Genomic DNA, 20,913 nt, shown 5'->3' with positions numbered 1-20,913 from the left:
GAAGACAGATGCTTGCTTCCGCCAACTCCTTCTGGCTCCACCCAACAAGTAACTCGTAATCCTGCAAAATATAAAGATATACATGTGATAAAGGACGATAAAACACAACCCTCTGCGCATATCAAGCTCTAAGGTGAGGCTCTAAAAGGGCAAATTCCCGAGTAACGGTGAAATTTGTGTGCACAAGTTTTTTTGTTTTAACCAGCCAGTACTTGAAACTCACTGGTCCGACTAGCCTGGTTCGCGCGAGGGTCTGGGGTGAAGCTAGAGCTTCACTTACAGTAGCTTTGGCTCAAACCCTATGTTTGTGTTTAAAAATTCACTCAATATGAATAAATAATTTATTACGAACCTAGTGAGTTGCAGTTTCAAGAACTCATAAATTCAAATCGTAACTCCGCTTCTCGATGGGGCCCATTCAAGGAAAAAGCGCTCCCTCCCAAGAGTTTCTTCGTTTCCAAGGCTCGAAATCAAGACAATGATTAAGGATGGAGTCATGGCGGGATCATATACATCCCACCACACTACGCTTTACTAGTGGGAGGACTATAACTCAGATGCAGATTTAGCAATTACAAGTAAAAGGGGTGCTTAACGTCCATTTCTCCTCCCACCAAATTCATGCGAAACAGGATTTGCAGAAGCAGACTGCTAACTAATGCCTAAGAAATGGTTCCACAATTCTCTACCGCAACAAAGACGACAGAATATAATCAAACACGCCATGAATGGAAGAAAACAACTGTTGACTACCAGTGAGAACTAACCTGTACAATAGCTTGCACACAAAGCTTTCCTGATAAGACAACACCTTCCATTGACGCCAAGTATTTCTGTTTCGTGTAGTCACCAGCTAAATAGAACCCCTCTATAGGGGATCTTTGCAAGGGCCGACAGGGTTCACAACCTGGCACAGTTTTATAAACAGACTTGAGGGGAAAAAACAGATCAATCAGGATTCTGTATGTAGATTCCATTTGGACTGCAATTTTAGCAAATTACACAACTGTTAGCAAAATGCAGGACTTCTAAATATTGTCATAATATACTTGTACGAAGAGCGAGAAACCATATAATCAGGAGCAACTAGGAAAGCAAAATGCTAGCTTACCTTGGAGTTTTGACAACACGATACTTTAATATTTTTGCTTTACTCTGATCTGCTGAAATTTCATCAGGGAATAGCTTTGCTAGTTCCTTCATTGTAGCATCAATAATTTCCGAGTCACTACGAGATATCCACTCTTCTGCAGGTGCAAAAACCAATTCCAACATAGACTGATTGGGGTTGTAATATTCCTGCAGAGAAGCCACTTGTGTCAGAGGGCCCTAAACCACACATGAAAGGATAGTGGGCTAAGTTGTAATGCACTCTTGACCATACCCAGCAAAGGAAATAACTTCATAATAGACAGTTAATTGAATGTTCTATAATGAACCTAGTGAACTTATCCAACTTCCTAGTAACCACCGCTTTATATTTTGTACAACATTTACCAATAAAAATATGGCAACAACTCATACACTTACACAACAAGCACTATGCAATTTACCAGCAACTCTTCATATTATAATTTGAGAACAATATGAATGGATACAGACGAGTTAATACCTTACATGTGACGGACATGTCAGCATACACACTTAGCAGTGGGCTTCTGCATGAATATGAAAGAGATATTAAGAAAGGGAACCAATAGAAGTATCAGCAACAACATAATATCCTAAGAATTGAAAAAGGACCTCTATCACCTCGTCTCCACCAAGGCATCAATAGAGGTGCATTTAAATCAACATATAACTGACAGAACCTGGATAACATGATCCTCCAGATCATTTTTCATGCCATGGGAAGTGGTTACCATGTCTATTCTTGACTGAATCTCGCCAGCTAATGCTTAGAGAGTGGTTGGTTTTTTTTTTTGGGGGGGGGGGGGGGGGGGGAATAAAACTAATATGAAAATAAAGACATCAACACACAGAAGCTGCTTTGGAAGAACAAAATTAAACGAAATTAACCTGCTGAAGAGCAGATTATCTTCTGGGTTCTTCAGTTTTCTGTCAAACCTGCAGTTTATACAATTGTTACTGGTTTGATATCAATAATGATAGTCGCTTCAGTATCTTAAGGATACATATGTATCCACAATTAAATTTAATTGATTGTCTTTTCAGCGGAATTGACACGACCCAGCCCCGTGGGCCGCGACTGGCACCCTACCTGGGTACCCAGACCAAATCGCATATTCGTTTACCAAATCCAAACTTATTTCAAGATTTCATAAAAATCATATCAAACATAACTTATATCAAAATATGTCTTAGGCGGTCGCACAAATCAAAATATCATATCGAATCCAAAAGGAGCGGCGGAATGGACATCGCCGGTCGTAAGTGCAAATATAAGCATAAGGGCCATTTAGGGCCATCATAACAAACGGACCGCTTTAAGACCAGAAAACAAAATCAAACAAACATATATAGGACCCTCGCCCCACACACATGACTACAGGCCTCTACGAATCCAAAACAAAGACATATGGCGAGACAGGGCCCCGCCGTACCCAAATAGTCAAATGTACAAAATATACATAGCAAAAGATGTCTGTACCAGAAGTGGACTCCGGATCAAGGAGGAGTACTCCGAAATAGCAGAAAAGTGAAGCCTACAGTGGAGGATCACCAATGTCTGTACCTGCGGGCATGAAACGCAGCCCCCGAAGAGAAGGGGGGTCAGTACGAAATATGTACTGAGTATGTAAAGCACGGAGTGCAGAAATATGGCCAAAACTGAAAGCAAACCGGATAACAAAGGGGAGTACAAATCAATGTGTCAAAATCCGTATCAAAATCATATACATATACATAATGCAAACGAAATCATGCAACGCTTAAGAACGTGGTCGCCACTCCGACGCTGGCGCCACACACAGCATAACACCGGAAGGTTTCAAATCTCTGTACATCCCTGAACACACATACACTGGGAGCGTATCGCATCACCAGCCATATCACAGCATAACTCCAAACGGAACCCGGCCCTATGGCGAGGCCTCGGGAACCGGAACACAGCATACGACCGAATTATCATAGGGCGCACGAATTATAACCGGCCCGGGAACCGGTGAACGAAGTCATAATAAGGCACGAGCGGAGTCGTGAGCAAACAAATGCAAATTATATTTCAAAATAGCCTTTCAAAACTTAATAATTTCATAAGTCATTTCGTAGACCAAAATAGACAAATGGTTACTTGATACGAAAGTTTAATTCAGGAAATGTTTCCAAAGCGGTACGTATGGCTCAAACGGAACTTAACATATCATACTAGTCAAAACATATTTCATAGAGGGAAGTTTCAAAGTCGAAGATCTCATATCGAAGTTCATCCAAAAAGAGAGCCCGATAGGACAACTAGGGCGTCTCGGGGTTAGCGGGCCCACCTCGGGTCAAATCGAGGTGGCGAACATAATTTACGAACATTTAGAGGCTAACAGATCATACATAATGATTTCAAAGTGACCCGATCACATTTCCATAGGTTTCAGATATTTAGTTGCATTCTAGCCAAAATAGGGCCCTTAGGCTTCAATTGAATTGAATGAATAGTAGCCGTTTTATAGATCGGGTTTTGAGGAGCAGAATTGCTCCGGGGGCTTGTTGACACCCAATTTTTTCCCGCCTCTCTTCCAAAATACCTATTTACGCCTCTAATATTTTTAGAAAAATTAAAATATATATATAGTCATTTTTTACTAAATTATCAGTTTCTCATCAATACCGGCACTTCATTATTCTATTGCAGTTACTATTGTTGTTGTTGTTATTATTATTATTATTATTATTATTATTATTATTATTATTATTATTATTATTATTATTATTTATTACTATTATTATAATTCACAATTTTATCATTATTTTAGCATTGTTTACCAGCTTACGCACACGCATCGCATTTATCTTTTTTGTGTAATTAAATAATAGTATTTATTTTACTGTGGATTTTCAAAATATTATTGCACGACTATTACAACGCCATTTTTTATATCTGAGCATTAATGATTGCATATCTCATATTGAGCAATATTTTAACACAAGTTATTTAAACAGGTCTTTATTTAAATTTAGAAACCAAACTATTTTTTGTGCACTTAGTCCGTATTTTTGACTTACCGGACCCCAAATCAAAGTCCGATTAACTCCTAATATTTTTTGGACTAGACCATGTTTTTTATCTCAATTTTTAGACCAGTACATGTTTTAATTCACTAGTCCATCCTTTTAAAACCCAGTCTAAAATTGACCCGGTCCACAAATGGACCGGGTCCGATATATTTTCATCAAAATAAGGGAAACCTAAAAAGGGTTCCCCTCATTTTTTTCCGCTTCCGCCTCTTCTTCTTCCTTTCTCTCCATCTCTTTCCTCCTCTCATACCTCGCCGCCGCTCCCACTATTCCCTGTTCCCCGCCACCACCGCCGCCTACCCCACTCTCATTTTCCTCTGTTCCCCACTCATCTTGTCTCCCCCCACCCTCTCTCTCCCGCTCATCCTTCCCCTTTTCAGTACAAAACAACAAAACAACAAAACAAACAAATCTATAAAGAGAACAAAAAACAACGAGAAAGAGGAGGGAGGATCGGAGCAAAAAAAAGGAAATCGGAACCCCCTTACAACATAAGTTTTATTTTTTGTCGTTCGAAACCTTCTGAGAAGAGAAAATCAGATCAGAATATCGAAAAAGACGGAGGATATCAAAGAGGATCGGAAAACAGAAAAAGCTCCCACAAAACAAAAGTTTAATCATCTCCAAAATCCCGAAAAAAAGGGAGGTTTTTCCTTTGGATCGAAGAAATCTGTTGCATTTTTTTTAAATTCCTCAAGTACTAAGACCCTTTTGAAACGCAAGAACCCCTTACAAGAGACAAATCATCGAACTCCTTGAAAACATTTTTTAGCCGCATGTGCTACCATCTCGGGTCTGAGTAATTTCAAGCTCGAATTTGCTTAAACCCTTCGAGTGTAGACCCAAGATCCCGCACCCTGGTTCGTTGCACTCGAAGAGGTAAACTACTCTTCCTTATTCGGTTTAATTTTAGTTTTTTTTTAGTAGTTTAATAAGTGTTTATGTGTTCAATATGTTTGTCGTTCCAGTTGGATTAATTTCATTTTAGTAGTTTATGTAGCATTATGTATCTTCCTGTTTTAGTTAGTTTTAGATTTTTCTTTTAGTTTAATAGTTAATAGTATCTACATGTTTACGCCTTAATTCAGATTAGCTTAATTTCAATTTTATTAGTACTTGGTATAGACCTTTGAATGTTAAATATTCATATCTGCTGGAAGGTCACATGGGCTATGTTGGAGTCTCCATCATTGTTTGTTGTTATCATACCTTTTGTCTGATTACATTTATGGTCTGATTGTCATGAGATCATGTATGTCATTGTTGGTGGTTTGACCTCTGGTGAGAGTAATTGTCCATGTTAAAAATATATTAAGGGTATCCTGGGGGGTAATTCTATAAGCATATGACATAATCCTGTTTCGAACCTTGTTAGCTTATTTTGGGCTAAATATAGAAATACAGTTTTGATCAAATGATGAAGAAAATACTATAAATAATTCAAGTCTGTTGTTGTGTAATGCCTGCTTTGGTCTGTTGCTAACCTTAGATCCTGTTCAGCTACATTTCTGCCATGTTTCTAATGAATCAAGCCTCTATTATGCTGCTAAGTAAGATTAAAGTATCAGTTCATATCTAGGCCATGTTTAACTTTTACTTGTCTTGCTTAAGCTCTGCTTACACTCTTAAGCAATGGTTTGGCCTCTGTTACATGCCTGTGTTCAAACCTATTAGTGCATCCTATGTTGACATATTCATGTAAGTAAGATTAGCAGCTTAGTATGGAGTTTTGCAGTTTATCTGTGACTACTAATAAAATCTGTCTATGAATTGTTTGGTCTGAATAGTTATAGTATTGATTGAGGGGAGATCTTTATTTAACTAATATTGGACTTAGGGCCTGCTGATTGATAAGTCGAGTGTGGCATGTCTGTTTATCCCTATTCATATAAATGTGCAAGTCAAGTCTGAATTGTTATTTATCCTTCATTTAACTAGTTCTATATTTTAGTTGGTAGTTTGCTAATTGTGTGCATAATGTTTGCTCTCTAATTGTTCTGCAGTGATTCATTTATGTTTTTTGTTTGGGTTAGATGTAGGCTATTTAACTTATGGCAGATTAAGTATGGTGTATTTGCTCCATAATGATTGGTTATAGATTAGTTCAACTGCTTAGTTGTGTCATAGTTGTCTAGCCTTGGCTAATGGGGCATCAGATTGCTCCCTGTGGCTTTGCTTGGCTGTTGCCTGTACATGATGCCATATAATACTTTAGGTTTGTCCTTATTTCATGTGTTAGTTTAGCAGAAATCATTGATGCAATTGCATATGTTTATTTTGATGCCAGCAGTTTAATACAAAAAATGAATGTTGTTTCAGTTCAATGTTCTTTTCATGACAGCTTAGCATGAACACATACATCTTTTGTGCCTCTGTAGTCTGTTAGCTTGATTTGATTCTGGTTTATCCTGATATGCCTTGTGTCTTCATAGATAATGGTTAGAGCCAGAGTTTGGCCTTGTATGTCCTTGGTGTCTGAATTTGGTCATGTCTACCTGTCTACTGCTTTGCATGACTTAAAAACTGTTTGCATCTCATCACTAGCAGATGGTTAAGTAATGAATTCTCGTCTTTTCGAAAATAATGAATTCTCTTCCTTTCGAAAGGGTCAACATTGGTTCTTTGAAACTGTCTGGGTTGCCTTATATTCAGTCAACTTATTTGCATTACATCCAATTGTTCTCTGGAAAGAATGAACTTCAAAAAAATAAGAATGAGATTAGGAGAAAGGGTAAAAGCTAAATTCTAGATTCTCTTCTGATTTGCATACTATTTGACACAAGTTGATTGCCTGGATGTCTTACTTGTTTGTCTGTTATCACTTTACTTATAAGACAAAAAAAAAAAAAGGTTCTGGGGTTTGCTAAGTGTCTGATTGTCTTTATTGACCAAAATTTGTTAACAGGAACTGGTCAACACATTTTTTTTAGAATAACATCTAATATTTTATCAGTTGTGCTTGTTTGGTTCTCATGGGTTGATCCAGGGAAATAGGGATTTAGTTTTTTTCATGAACTAGTGCGGTTTTTTTCCATGAAATACTGAATCTGTAGGAACTTGATACTTCATTCAGAATTAAACATAGGGTGTTTGTTATTCTCCGTAACTGTTCCTGTGGATGTATGCCTCTTTCTCTTCTTTCTTCTCTTTGTTTAAACTGATTTGTGCCTATAAAGTGTCTTGATTTGTTCAATTCTGTGCACACTTGACTAGACTGTCCTATTTACTACATTGATTTCAATACGGAATCCTTCGATATTAATCTTCCAAGCATCCTTATGACTATATATATATGAAATATATTCGAATATTCATGATATATGCATAACCCACTGGTATGTTGAACTCGCATTACATATTTTGGCTTTGCTGCGAATCATGTACTAATTTCTGTTTTTTTTTCGTTTTATGCATGGCCATCGCGGATGAGTCCGAGGGACTCGTTTTTTCTTCCACGTTCGTTGTTGGGCTAGAAGCCCAATGAAATTTCCCCTGTCCAGCTCTGTCCGCAGCCTAGTTTTAAAAGGAATAAATCCTGGGCCAAGCCCAATTCCAAACAGCAGCAGCAGCCATCCAGTCACAAAATTTGGTGGGCCGAAGCCCAGCAGTGGCCCAAATTCAAAGGGACTGCTGTGCCGAAGCCCAACAGCAAATAGTAATCTCAAAATGGGCCGAGCCCATTTAAATTACATATTCATCTGTTTATATTTGTGTATTTAATTTGTATTGTATGACTAACTCTTTTTTTTGTGTGTTATTTTCTTAATTTAGATGAAGTAGTGGACTAGTCTTAGTTATGGGTAGTCAACTTAGGAAAGAACTAACAATTAATTTCACAAACTATTTCCTTCTCTTCACGCTTTTTATTTAAAATGATCAATTTGCAAAATAAATGACATGGCCATATATATGTTCTAAATTAAAGGATTCACATATTATTATCTTGAGAATTTCGAAACATCACTAACACGTAAATAGAAATTAAAGAACATTTTGAACTTCCAAAAATGCAAAAGTCAATCAGTACATCATCGTTTAGTTTGTTTCAAATATTTGTTATAGCATTACGCAAACTCGCGTTTTCTTTTTGCTTATACATTTCATGCAAGTTCTATTAGCACCATTAATTAAAATCTTTGCGACATTTATAAGTTATTTTCGTATGATTTGCAGTTTCTTTTACACAAATTATTACATTTTCTACAAATTTCATTTTAAACAGCACTTTTTCCTATATTCCAACCTTAATAATATTTACAAATTTTATGGCATTTGAAGTCTCCTTTTATACAAATTATTATCTTCTTTTTAAAATTTTATTAGTATCTTATTTAAAATCTTAGAAACATTCATAAACTTCTATTTCAAATAGCATCTAAAATCCTCTTTTATGCAAACTATCTTTTATAAGTTTTATTTCTAAATAGCATTTGATTTACAGCCTTAGTAATATTTACGAGTTTATTTAAAATGACATTCAAAGTCCTCTTTTATATGAAATTCCATCTTAATTAATTAACCTAAGTTTGGTCGGATAACCGTAAGTTAACGGATTCTAAAGGATGCCTAACCCCTTCCCTTTAGGATAATATAGAGCCCTTACCTAGAATCACACTAGTTAAGCAGACTATTAATTGAGGTTTAGTTTTAACTTTACCTTAGCTAACATCTTGGTGTCCTAATTCACCGTTAAATTAATTAGGTGGCGACTCCTTAAAACAAAAGAAATAGGAATCACCAATATGTCGTACCCTAAATCGACCCGGTTAAAATGGGGTGTGACAGGGCTCCGATATTCACCTAACATACTAAGACATGCCAAACGAAGAAGTGGGGAGCTTTACATATCTTATGGACGTCTTATGCTTTCCTTAAAATCAAATCCCGTTTCGTCCAGAATCTGCAAATGGTCAAAGTTACCAATTAGAGATTCTTAGGCTTAAGATTTTCATTAACTTGATTTTTGCCTACCGAAATTTCGGCAGCATTTCCCCTATAAATCTAACACCCCCGAGACTTAGCTCGGCTCAAAATACATCAACAACAACAACCCAAACATCATCAAACAACATAAACCATAATCAAACCATTCTAACTTCAATGTTCTTTCTTACTATATAAGTTGGCAACTTTTCATTCAAACTTCATATTCCAAATCTATGTCCACATTATTGTATTCATTCAATCACTCAAAATTATTCAATCACACCCCAATTATGCTCCAAACCATATACAAAATTTCCCAAAGTTCATTACTTTCCATATTTCATTCAAAACATCAAAAATTACGACGAACGTTCTAACTCTCATTATTTCACTCCAAATTCACTAACATCAACCATAAGTCATATTTAAAGTCTTTAGCATCATAGATATACAATGATATACACAAATATACCAAAGGTATACACTTTCCCATAATGTTCCGAAATCATTTTCCAACACCAATTCAATTCATTAAACGATCATTTACGTCATAAATGTCACAACGACGCCACAAACCAACTAACAAGATCAAATTCACATGGCCTTGCACTTCATGTAGCTCACGGCTACAACACCAAACACACACACACCCACGGTTTTCTACACATATCAAAACTACGGGATTCTCGTCTATTCTCAATCCTTATCACATTCATACAAATTCCATTGTCACACCCCATTTTAACCGGGTTGATTTTAGGGAGTATGACATATTGGTGATTCCTGTTTGTTTGTTTTAAGGAGTCGCCACCTAATTAATTTAACGGTGAATTAGGACACCTAGAGGTTAACTAAGGTAAAGTTAAAAACTAAACCTCCGTTAATAGTCTGCTTAACCAATGTGATTCTAGGTAAGGGCTCTATATTATCCTAAAGGGAAGGGGTTAGGCATCCTTTAGAATCCGTTAACTTACGGTTATCCGACCAACTTAGGTTGATTAATTAAGGATAGGGATGCAAATATAATATTTAAAGTTAAAGAAAATAGCTTATAAATACTACTGAAATTTTAAAAAAATATAAATTGTTGCTTGATATAAGATTTAGAGAAAATATAATAATTTACATAAAAGAAGATTTCAAACGTCATTTTGAATAAAACTTATAAAATTGCTAAAAAGATTTAAATAATAATGCTTCTTAAAATAAGATTTGCATAGAATATATATATAGAAGAAGACGCGGGTTTGTACAATATTTTAATAAATATTTGAAACAAACCAAACAGAGAGATATTAATAATTCTTTTCTGTGATTTTAAGAGCATAAACAAATATAAAATAGCTAATGTGAGTCTTAAGTAAACTCATATTATATCAATACACTTATATTATATCAATACGGTGTTGTAGAAATGCTTAAACTTATTTTTTCTTTAGAAGAAAATTATGACGAAAAAAAAGAACTTAAATTTCCCTCCTTTTTCATTAATTATGTTTAGCTAAAATGATGTGCGATTGATTCCAAATTTTGAAGAGTTATTTGTAAACATAATACTTGATTTTATATTTTTACATACTAATGACATTTTGAAGGTTTAGATAAGAAGAACATAATTTCTTTCATTTAAATATATATATATATATATATATATATATAATCATTTTTTTATTTTTTGCAAATAGATCTTTAAATAAATAAATATTAACATTATAAATGGTTTTAACATGAAAAGAAAAAGAAAGAGTAAAATTTATAGAATTGTTTGTTTGTCTTTCTTGAACTAATTACCCTTTGCTAAAACTAACCCACTAATTTACTAGAGTTCATCTAAGTTAAGAAAGCAAAACAAAGTAAAAGGGGTTAGTCGAATAATACAAACCAAATACATAAAGTAAAATAAGATAAAAAGGATGGAAATTAAATGGATCAGCCCGTTTTAGGGACTGCTGCGGCTGTTTTTCGTTCGCTATTGGGCCTTGGCCCAAAAAGTCTTCTATTTTGTTGCGGGTTGGCTGGACACAAGAGAAAGTCGTGTTGGGCTTTTAGCCCAACCAAATGTGGAGGAAAAGTGAGTCCCTCGAACTCGTATGTGATGATCATGCATAAGACGAAAGGAAAAAGATTAGTATCTAATCAACAAATAAAGTTAAAAATGTGTAATGCGAATTAAAGGATCAGACCATTGGATTGCACATATACTACGTATACTTAATGTATACCTCATGTATTACACATTCATAGGGATATATATTTTCATGAACATACTTCAAATATACTTATATACATACTTCAACTTGAATACACTTGCGACAAACACACAAAGTCTAAACAACCCAAACTGAAATTGATAACATCACGTACAGGACCTGCTATAGCACATATTCATTCGCATGAAGATGCTCGGAATATAAGTTAAATGCACTGGCAACATACAACAACTGGAAGCATTCAAATAAGACATGTCGTATCATGCATAGTAAAAAATAGGTGCTGCCAATTCATGATTCATACCAAGTCCAACATGACATGCAGATATCTATTGAATTTAGGAAGGGTTTTTATAGCATTTAGGCCCATTTTCCAATCCATATTCTCTACATGAACTAAGCAGAACACTAATATTTGCAGCAAAAAATACATCACCGCCAATGACTTACCATACTGAAACTATGACGAGACATCATCGCATTACTTAGAATGTTTAGTATATTCCCAGGATCATACAAAATTAAACAGAGAAGGTCTTAAATAACAGACTAACAAATACCCAAAGTCTTAGATTTGAATAAGCAATTGGGAAAAATATGCATTGGTTTATCCATGTAGCATTCTAAAGGTAACAACTATATGTAAAAAAAATGTTGAATATATTCAGATTCACGGAAAAGAACGCAAGAACATACAACCCAAGCATATCGGCATTTGGGTAGTCAACAAAGGTAGGCCATGAGCAGTTTCGAATACTCAGATTGAGTTTACAGTATCTATTTTTGCACTTGAAACAAACTTTTGTTTCTAAAATCTGGGTTCAACCTGATATTGGCCAGCCAATATTTATTCCTCTTAAAGCAAATCTTTCAAGTGTACTTGAGCGTAACATCACCAGTTTAGTAAGTCATTACTTTCAAAACTCATCTTAAGCAAACAAAGCAGCATTTCAGCAAGAAAGGGAAGGAAACTACAAACCTGTAAACCAATTGAACCTTACATTGAAGCATGCACAGTCAACATGATCACGAAAACTAAACTAAACAGGACCAAACATGTTTATTGTAACCAAAGTAACTGCAGACAGGCTAAAGCGCAGCTAAGGGGGACAGAAATCAAGCTAGTTTCAGATGACACATCTAATAATGCTTTCAACTATACAGATGGTGTGCTATTTCACTAAAATGGAAGACATACAACCTGAACAAATGAGTTACAACCTTTAAACATGCATTACAAATTATTTAAACATACACCACCAGCTATTCAGATAGGTATATCATCCTTAGTATAATCGTAGATAAACACTTAGTACCTATGGAATCCTCACTGACCAAATGGGATTATATTAACCATAAAGGAAAGCCAAACTTATGAGCAGATTTACTTCTAATCATGCCATAAAGTAACAATGAAGCAGACAGGAAGAGGCTCGGTTTAAACTAAAGATGATATGTGCATGATTTAGGCAGCTATTAATCAATCAAGTATAAGCAGTAATCCATTCCTCTATATTAAAACATTTTTTGGTTATGTTGAGCAGGATTCATCAATTCTAACCATGAGTCAGACACACATCTTGATATATCGAAATAGGCCAAATAGGCATGCTTCAAATCCCACATCAGTCTAATGGAAAATCCAGCTTAATTAAACCAAACCAGCTTAACTAAAGATGAGACTGAACTAATCTAACTAATCCATCTGTTCCAAAACCAACACATTGATCATGAAAACAGAAAAAAAAAAAATAGAAAATAAGAATAAAAAGGGAATTACCTTCTTCGGGTGCAGCGAAATGAGTGCGGGGCTTCGATATCTACTCGAACACTTCGAAATTTGATTCCCAGAAATAAAAGGTCGCATAAACAATTGGGATTTTTTACTTAGGGGGATTTTAGCAACAGAATGGAAAAAATCCCAGTTTCCTTGGGGAATTCTGAAAAAAAAGAAAAGGGGAGACTTTTATAACCGATTTTCGCGATTTCTCAACCTTGATTCTTAGGGGTGGTTTTCTGTTCCAAAAAAAGGGGTCCTTAAAACTGTTCTAGGAACGATTATTTATAGCTCCTCCTCTAGGATTTGGGGCTAGGGTGTTCGTTTTGAGGAAAGGAGAGAGGAGTGGGGGAACAGGTGTGAAGGTGTGGTGCGGGTGTCAGACACACGTGGGGGTATGGGTGTGGTGGAGATGGTGTGACAGAGATGTCGGAGGTGAGTGGAATGTCGATGGGGTGTCGGTGATGAAGTGGGAGTCACGAAGGGGGTATGGGTGTGGTGGAGATGGTGGTCACGTGGTGTGACAGGGGTGTCGGAGTGATGGGTGTGACAGGGGTGTCGGAGGCGAGTGGGATATCGGTGGTGAAGTGGGGATCACGTGGTGAAGTGGGGTGTGTCAGAGATGTCGGGTGAAGTGATGGGGTGGCGACGGAGTGGATTAGTGGAGGTGGTGGTGGACGAGGATGGTGGAGACGGTGGTGGATAAGGATGGTGGTGTAGAGGTGACGATGGTGGTGATGGTGGTGATAATTGACGGGAAGGTGGAGAGGTGGAGAGGCGGAGGATGGTGGAGAAGAGGCGATGATGAGGCGGAAGAGAAACATGAGGGGAAACCCTAAAAGGGTTCCCCTTATTTTGAGTAAACGAGTCAGACCCGGTCCATTTGTGGACTGGGTCAATTTTTAGACCGGGTATTAAGAGAATAGGCTAATAAATTAAAACACAAATTATTCTAAAAATTGAGATAAGAGATATGGACTAGTCCAAAAAATATTAGGAGTCAATCGGGATTTGATTTGGAGCCCGGTAAGTCAAAACACGGACTGAGTGCAAGAAACAGTTTGACTTCTAAATTTGAATAAGAGACCCATTTTAATTAATGAACATACCGAGGGTGACAAAATATTACTTAATACCAAAAAATATGTGATTACTAGACTCGGGTAATAAAATCATATGGTGTTATAATAGCCGTGTAATAATATATGTTATTTTTCTTTGAAAATCCGCACTAAATGAATAGTATTATTTAATTATGCAAAGATAAATGCGTAAGCTGGTAAAATGCCGAAATGATAAGAACTGTGAATTATAATAATATTAATAAATAGTAATAATAATAATAATGATAATAATAATTATTATTATTATTATTATAATAGAATAATAAAGTGTCGGTATTGATAAGAGGCTAATAATTATAGTAAACATAATGTATATTTTTTTTATTTTTTCCAAAAATATTAGAAGCTTAAAAATAGGTATTTTGGCAGAGAGACGGGACAAAATTGGGTGTCAACAACTTGTCCCTCTTTGCCCGGTAATGATGAAAAGAGTTGTCGGGCAAAGACGTTGACTTAGTAGCCTATTTTGTCCCGGCTAAAGGAAACTTGAGAGGATTATGACCGAACTTCGGTCTCTGAGTTGCCTACATATCTCGGGCTGCACGAGAAATAAGGTCGAGTGTAGTTCTGGGACAACTACGACATCTTATGACTAATGAATCCCGATTGGCGCGAATCTTTGCAAAATATTGCCCCAGTGTTGAATTATGAGGACACTAGGTATTATGATAGAAACTTTAGAATTCTAAAAATTGAATTGCTGGAACGCAAGAGAATACTTGGAATTAGAGACGAGTGTTCGAGGTAGATCTTTGACCCGTGTCGGGAAGTTTGACTATCCTTCCCGACAAATTGCCCCAGTTCGCTGCCGAAGAAATAGTTCCGCGATTTGATGTGTGATGCCAACTTTGATATTACCAAAAGCCATCAGCTAAAAACAAATGTTAGCAATAAAGAAATATATGTAAATAAGGCAGGGTTGGAGAAGTTACACTTGCAACCCCTGTTTCGAAAGTTGAGTCCACATTCGGAGGTGGGTGCCCGAATTGAAATATAAAATACCCGCATTCGGAGGTCGGTGCCTGAACTTGAATATAAAATACCCGCATTCGGAGGTGGGCGCCTGAATTGAAATATAAGATACCCGCATTCGGAGGTGGGTGCCTGAACTTGAAATATAAGATACCCGCATTCGGAGGTGGGTGCCTGAACTTGAAATATGAGATACCCGCATTCGGAGGTGGGCGCCTGAACTTGAAATATAAGATACCCGCATTCGGAGGTGGGTGCCTGAACTTGAAATATAAGATACCCGCATTCGGAGGTGGGCGCCCGAACTAAACATTGAAATACCCGCATTCTAAGGTGGGCGCCTAAATTGAAGATTGACATACCCGCATTCTAAGGTGGGTGCCTAAAATTGATCATTGAAATACCCGCATTCTAAGGTGGGTGCCTGAATTGAACATTGGAATACCCGCATTCTAAGGTGGGTGCCTGAATTGAACATTGAAATACCCGCATTCTAAGGTGGGTGCCTGGATTGAAATTGACATACCCGCATTCTAAGGTGGGTGCCTTGATTGAAATTGACATACCCGCATTCTAAGGTGGGCGCCTAGATTGAAATTGACATACCCGCATTCTAAGGTGGGCGCCTAATTTGAACATTGAAATACCCGCATTCTAAGGTGGGTGCCTGAATTGAAAATTGACATACCCGCATTCTAAGGTGGGTGCCTAAATTAAATTTTGAAATACCCGCATTCTAAGGTGGGTGCCTAAATTAAAAATCGAAATACCCGCATTCTAAGGTGGGCGCCTAAATTAAAAATCGAAATACCCGCATTCTAAGGTGGGCGCCTATATTGAAAATTGACATACCCGCATTCTAAGGTGGGCGCCTAATCATGTCCACTTCCTATGGTGCAAAAATGTAAATCCATACCCATTTTTCACGGTACAAAATATAAATCCACGTCGACTTTCACGCCTGTATTATACGGTGCAAAACAAACCTATATCCACTTTCACATCCGTATTATACGGCGCAAAATAAATCCACTTTACTTTCGAAAACGTAAATCTGTATCCACTTTCTACAATTGTAGGTATATTTTCCGTAATATAATTCTATTTTCACTTCCATGCTCGCATCCACAATGTAAATGTAAATCCACGTCCACTTTAGAAATAGTATTGTAAAAAGATATCCACATCTTAATCCCTGTCCCGTTGTGACGGAAATTAAATCTATAATTAACCCCACAATTTGATATACGATGCAATATTTAGATCTTGCTATCTTATTAAAATACCTCATTTTAAAAGAATTTGATAATGATTTGAATATGTATGAAATGATGTCGAAATTGAGGAATTGTAACCGATAACAGGTGATCAAGGTCAGTGTCCATGATTATATGTATTCGATCCATCGATGAATGTCACGAGCTAAAACAATTGTTAGTGATAAGAATAAATAGTTGGGTCTGAAAGAATTATGCTTACAGCCCTTGGTTGAGAAGATGAACTTGTGTCCACTGTTGCAATTGAAATTTCGTGATGAGTGGAACGACGCCCACCGTTCGGCATAAGCTACCTTTGCATCCACGCTGAAGAGTATTTGTATTTTGAAGAAAGTTAACTTTTTGATCACGCCCATAATTTAATACATGCACCGTGTTCATGTTAATTGGACCTGTCTCAACAAAGAAAAATTGTGAGTTTAAAAGAAAATTGGTTGACTTGTGCATGTCGGGGAACTTGGCCCTTGAATTGACTTTTGTCTCGGTCGCGTCCGCGTTCTTCGATGTCTCACCACATATCTTGCTTTGCCGGGGAGTTTCAGTTATAAAAAAATGTATTTTGAAAATAAAAGTAATGAGATTTAGATGACTTTGAAAGGAAATACTTAGTGGCTCTAATATGTAACATGATTAAGAAGACTCGATTTTTGAATTTACTCACATTTTAGAAATATGGATGGACTTTTGTTTAAGACCACTTTTATGCTACTTCTAAAAATTTGTCCCAGTTTCAGTCTTAGAGATGCTTGATTCTGGACAATTGAAAAATAAGAACTTATAATGAAAGTTTTCGAAAGTGATTTGACCGACTTCGAAATTTGTCCCAGTTTCAAGTCCTGGAAACGCTTGGTTCTAAACGATCGAAAAGTGAGAAAATTGTAATGAAAATTTTTTGAAAGTGATTTGACCGATTTCAAAAATTTGTCCCAGTTTCAAGATACTAAGACACATGAATTTAAGCGGTGGGAAGACCAAGTCTTGTATAAAAATCCTTATGTATTTTATAGGAACCAAAATGTTTGGACAAAATGAAGATAAAAATTTTAAGATAGAAGGGCCGAACCCGCCTGGGGTTGCCTACGTATCCCAAAGGAATCAGGCCAGACGTAGTTCGTGATACAAATAAAGACTTTTGAGTTTTTTTTTTTTTTTTTAAAAAGGGGCCGAACCCTATGTGGGTTGCCTACGTATCCAAAAGGAAATCAGGCCATGCGTAGTTCCACTCATACAACAAAACACTGAAATATTTTGAAAAAGTGGCCGAACCCGATGTGGGCTGCCTACGTATCCAACAGGAAGTCAGGCCAAACGTAGTTCGTTCAAACAAAATGACAGAATCTTAATTTAAAAAGGCCGTAACAAACATAGAGGCAACATGACAAAAGGAACTAAATGTTCTAGTTGATACCTCCGGCCTACTACAAAAGGAAATTTAAACTGAAAATACTGAAACTCCCGACGAACCGGGGCTAAGATAGAAGTTCAATTTTGCAACTCAGGTCCTGGCTCAGCAGCCTATAAAGTCAATATTTCAGCAAAGTCTTTTATTATCGCAGCATGATCATTTTCATCTTCCACGAACAGGTTCTTGACAACCTCCACGATATCATCATAGGCAACTTCAACAATCAGATCTGAAGGTTTTGAGAAAGTTTGATCAATGGTAGGAATAGGTTTTGGCAATGCAATCTCCTTCCTTTTATTCTTTCGTGCTTTCTTCACTTCTTCCTCAGTTGGCTCATATCCCAAACCGAATGTAAACTGTTGCGTAGGGAGAACGACTGGCTCAACCCGCCCATTTAGTGTTTTCCCTAGCCCAAATCCAGGTTGGTACCCATTTCTCACCATTTCTTTTGCAACCATAATTGCGGCGCATGATCTTTTGAACTTTTGAGTTTGACACACTTCACTCTCCTTAGTGACATTCACAACCTCCCAAGCGTGGTAAGCTGCTCCGTCGAAACCTCCTTCTGCCTCGATGAATGGAGTGGATTGCTCTATATAGAAAGATGTGTCTCCTTCTCCATGTATACATATTTGTTGTTGATCCCACTCGAATTTGACAGTTTGGTGCAAAGTAGATGGTACAGCCCCAGCCAGATGAATCCACGGCCTACCTAACAGCATATTGTATGACGTGGAAATATCAAGTACTTGAAAGTCCATAATGAATTCAACAGGGCCAATCAACACTTTCAACTCTATTTCCCCAATAGGACGCCTTGGAGCCCCATCAAATGCTCGAATATTCATATCACTGGTCTTGAGCTCGCTAACATTATATCCGATCTTCTTCAGACTTGTTAATGGACAGATGTTGAGTCCAGAACCCCCATCAACTAATACCTTAGCCACAAACATGTTACGACACTTGACAGTTATATGGAGTGCTTTGTTATGCATGCATCCTTCCGGCGGCAATTCTTCATTATCGAAGCTGATTCGATGACTGTCAAGCACGCGCTCAATCATCCCAGCTAACGCCTCACTAGTTGTTTCGCTTGGAACATATGCTTCATTCAAAATCCTCAACAGTGCATTTCTGTGCATATCTGAACTCAAAAGCAAAGAGAGAATAGGAATTTGAGCATTGGTCTTTTTCAACTGATCCACAACTGAGTACTCACTAGCTTTAATTTTCCTCAGAAATTCTTCTGCTTCGAATTCAGTCACGACCCTTTTGGGAGGTACGTTGGTTTCCTTAAGTTGCCCCAATCTAACTAGTTCTTCTGGAGAATAGCACCTCCCAGACCTTGTCATTCCTGACGTCTTAACCTTGTCAGTGATCGTGTCCTTTCCTCGACACTCCATCACAGTTTGTTGATAATTCCATGGTACGGCTTTTGTATCGAGCACTGGCAACTGATTTGGTGCTCGAACTACTTCCACAGGTATTGATGAAGCTCCTAATATCTCGACAGGCACACAACCCCTTATCACTACAGCCGGAGAAGCAACGGCTACTAAATCATGATCCTCCACACGATCCACAGGCACTATAAATTCGGCTGGGTCGTCAACATTTCCATCTATTCCAATCATATTTATCGTGGCCCCATCATGGGTCGGGAGTGGATTGTTAACCACATTTGGTGTTGGTGGTTTGACCGTGATCTGTTTTGCTTCAATAAGATCCTCAACCTTATGCTTCAATGCGTAACAACGATCAGTGGAATGGCCTTTTACCCCCGAATGATATGCACATGTTTTAGTGGGATCAAAGCTTCTGGGTAATGGATCTGGAATTCTACCTTCCACAGGATATACTAAGCCTGAAGCTTGCAGCCTTTCAAAAACAACGTTCAGTGGTTCTCCCAATGGTGTGAAATTGCGAAACGGTTTATTTGGGCGAGGTGCGGATGCATTGTTTGGATGATGAGGTTGTGGTGGTCGTGGAGCTCGATATGCTGGTTGTGTGTTGTAAACAGGGTAGGATATTTGTGGTGATTGAGGTTGTTAAGATGACAAAGCTTGGTCGTAGGGATGTGGAGAATATTGGAAATATTGTGAGTGGTGAGCGTTAGGCTGGTATCGCGGGGGTCGTTGATGGTGGTATGATGTGTTTCCCAAAGCCATTACCGAGGCTGCTTCCTTTTCTTTTTTCTTTCCGTTTCCGAGAGTACCTGTTTGTATAGCCCTACTAGTAGACTGCAAAGCCGCAAGACTTGTTATTCTCCCTGTCTTAATGCCATCTTCGATCATGTCCCCAGCTTTGATCACTTCTGCAAAAGTTTTTCCACCCATTGTCACCAAACGTTCATAGTATTCCGGTTCTAGTGCTTGAATGAAGAAAATAACCATTTCTGTCTCCTCCATGGGTGGGTGTACCCTAGATGCTTCTTCTCTCCACCGTATAGCATATTCTCGAAATGATTCGATCGACTTTTTCTGCAACTTTGTAATTGAGATTCTATCAGGAGCGATCTCAACATGAAACTTGTAGTGATCCACAAAAGCATTTGCCAAATCATCCCAAGTACGCCATTTGGTTGTATCTTGCTTGGAATACCACTCCAAGGCTTTCCCACTCAAACTTTGATTGAATAGTTTGACTCTTATCCCTTCATTCTTTCCTACGCCAATCAACTTTTCACAATAGACTTTCAAATGAAAGAAAGGATTTCCTGACCCATCAAACTTCTCAAATTTTGGAATCTTGTAACCTGGTGGCAATTCTACCTCGGGGAATGCACATAATTCTTCATATCTCACGTTTTGATTACTACCCAGTCCACGCAAACTTCTCATGGCATCCTCCAAACTTTTGAGCTTTCTATTTATCATTTCATCATTAACTGACCGTGCTTCATTTTCAACTTCGACATAATGATCAACATCTGTGCGACATTGCCCTTGAATTTGTGTCATGGGTGGAGCTGTGGTATAAGTATATACTGGCGGAACTTGATGTGTATTGGTAACATCATGTGCCGGCGGTA

General features: G+C 37.5%; 1 pseudogene; it reads right to left on the bottom strand.

The window, feature by feature from the left end:
* Nucleotides 1–778: 778 nt before the first annotated feature.
* Nucleotides 779–20,913, bottom strand: part of LOC132633569 (15-cis-phytoene desaturase, chloroplastic/chromoplastic-like) — a 28,972-nt pseudogene continuing 8,837 nt past the window's right edge.

This window comes from Lycium barbarum, chromosome 3 (assembly GCF_019175385.1).
Source record: "Lycium barbarum isolate Lr01 chromosome 3, ASM1917538v2, whole genome shotgun sequence".
In the NCBI taxonomy this organism is placed as follows: domain Eukaryota; kingdom Viridiplantae; phylum Streptophyta; class Magnoliopsida; order Solanales; family Solanaceae; genus Lycium; species Lycium barbarum.
Note: the sequence above shows the minus strand (reverse complement) of the source record. Positions and strands in the feature narration are given on the sequence as shown.